Source organism: Coenobita brevimanus, chromosome 46 (genome assembly GCF_032717465.1).
Source record: "Coenobita brevimanus isolate Jiangsu-jjx chromosome 46, ASM3271746v2, whole genome shotgun sequence".
In the NCBI taxonomy this organism is placed as follows: Eukaryota; Metazoa; Arthropoda; class Malacostraca; order Decapoda; family Coenobitidae; genus Coenobita; species Coenobita brevimanus.
In genome coordinates, this window is record NC_136999.1 from 41,555,379 (window position 1) to 41,558,107 (window position 2,729).

At 33.5% G+C, this 2,729-nt stretch overlaps 1 pseudogene; it reads left to right on the plus strand.

Annotated features, from left to right (window-relative positions):
- Positions 1 to 444: 444 nt before the first annotated feature.
- On the plus strand, positions 445 to 565 carry LOC145398829 (5S ribosomal RNA; annotated as a pseudogene).
- The last annotated feature ends 2,164 nt before the right edge of the window (positions 566 to 2,729 follow it).

Sequence of the window (2,729 nt, forward strand, 5' to 3'; positions counted from 1 at the left end):
TTGTTTTGAGCCTGGAACTTTACGGGACAGTAGTGATTTTTAGTATTCTCTTAAAGTGTACATTATCTTTCTCTGTTCCGTAACAATATATATATATAATTATATATATATATATATATATATATATATATATATATATATATATAGATATATATATATATATATATATATATATATATATATATGTATATAATTATATATATATATATATATATATATAATTATATATATATACATATATATATATATGTATATAATTATATATATATTTATATATATATATATGTATATAATTATATATATATTTATATATATATATATATATATATATATATATATATATATATATATATATATATATATATAAAATTATATATGTATATAATTATATATATATATATATATATATATATATGTATATATATATATATATATAAAGGAAAAATTAACGGCCATACCACGTTGAGTACACACGCTTCCCGTCCGATCAGTGAAGTTAAGCAACGTTAGGTCTGGTTAGTGCTTGGATGGAGTGACTGCCTGGGAACACCAAATGCTGTTGGCATCCCTACGTGCCAGGTGGGGTTGGTGGAGTGATTAGTGGCCCTCCCTGTAAAACAATTAACTTCTAAGCCATTGGCCACCCCGTCTGGGATTACATGGCGTCTGGCAATGAATGAATGAAAAAAAAGAATGGAGATGACTAATCAGCTTGAACACTTGAATGAAAAGGGTATAAAGACAGAATAAAATACTTACAGACGTTCTTAGCAATGAAAATTTACATCAGTATGTTTGAGCAAAAGATACTGTGACAGCAATCCACTTCACGTAACTTAGCCCCAAACAAGAAACAGTGCCGCAAGGCACTGTAAACCCTCTCCCCCCACGGCAGTCATTTTAGTGTTGACGTATAAGCATAACAGTATTTCTTAAGATGTCACATATCAAAAAATGGAGTAAATCGGGTGAAAATTGGACGATTTTAAGCTCCATTCGAACTTTTAGGCCCAACCCACCTGATACTGACTCCCCTACCGATAATCTCTGGAGGGGTAACCCCCATGATGTAATGAGGCATGTTATAGAATGGAGATTTGAAAGATGCACATGTAAGGGTTTTGGTTTCACGCAATATGATGAATTTGAAGAGTATTGTTAAAGAAATTATTATTTTTTTTTATTTTACTCATACTTGTTTTAACATTTTCTGGATCTACAGCCCCTCCGGGGCTTGGACGGGTAATTATCTCAACTAAATTACTGTTACAAGTGATTTTTTCCCTCTACATCCCAAAATGTATGCAACGAATGCTCACAGGATGTTTTTAGAGAGGACTTTAGTGAAATCTTTCAAGTTGATATTAAAAGGTACATAATTTTATGAATGAAATAAAAAGAACATACTATCAAGAAGTACTTGATTTTGGGTAGTGGCTGTAATATTTACCTCTTTTTCCTCTAACCCATGGTTGTGCAATTACTTTTTTTCTTTTTCTTTTTTTCCAACCCCGTGAGTGCGTAAAAAATGAAGAATTTTTAGTTTTGTTTTTATAAACTTGAAGATAAAAAACATGAAGGGCATCATCTGGTGAAAAAAAAAAAAAAAAACTCCGTCTTTAGCTTAGGGCCATGCGTATGTTTACATAGGGGAGTAGTGAAAAAATGAAAAAATGTTTTTGTTTATTATAAACTTAAAAATAAACATCCAGAGCATCATCTGGTGAAATGAAAAAAACTCTCTCTCCGTCTTATGCGTAGCGCCATGCGTAAGATTGTGTAGAGAGTAGAGGATTGTTTACGGTGATGCACGGCCAGCATAGCCTGAGCTGTGCAGCAGATATTTTATTGCTGTTAAATACTGGACTCGTTTATGTCATTTATTGTCAATACACAATTAAAATCTAAGGTAATGGGCACACCAGATGTTCTCAAGTTAACTCCTTTGAAAATCCATGATCTTGCATTTGACCTTTCAGGGTCATTCAAGGTCAAAGGTCATGCTGCCAAATGAAAACCCAGATGAGACAACCTATATCTTGGTTTTGGTAAATATCTCTATCTTCAACGAGTTTCGAGTTATAATCCCCTGAATATCCTTGACCTTTAGTTTGACCTATCAAGGTCGCTTATGGTCAAAGGTCAAGGTACCAATAAAAAACCCATATGGGATTTCGTATATGTTGATAATAGTAAATATCTTTCTATCTTCAATCAGTTTCTAAATATAGGCCCCTGAATATCCGTGACCTTGAGTTTGGCCTTTCATTTAATATGAGGTCAAAGTCTTGGTTCCAAATGAAAGCCCATATCACAAGTTTATATATGTTTAAAATATTAACTATCTTTATCTTACTCCCTGTACTGTTGTTTGCAGATGATACTGTGTTGTTGAGTGAAGACGAAGGGGAGCTGCAAGGCTTGGTGGATGAGTTTGAGAGAGTGTGTAAGAAACGGAACCTAAAGGTGAATGTAGGGAAGAGTAAAGTGATGGTCTTTGAGAGAGGTGAAGTCAGTGAATGTACAGCAAGGTTAGATGGTGAGGAATTGGAAAATGTGAGTACGTTTAAGTATTTGGGTAGTGTGATGAGTAAGGATGGAGGTTTGGAGTGTGAAGTGCTTGAAAGGGTACAGCAGGGAAGAAAGGTTGCTGGTTCCTTGAAAGCAGTGGATATGAAAACGAGGGAAGTGAGCATGGAAGTGAAAAAGTTACTTGGCATGACAGTATT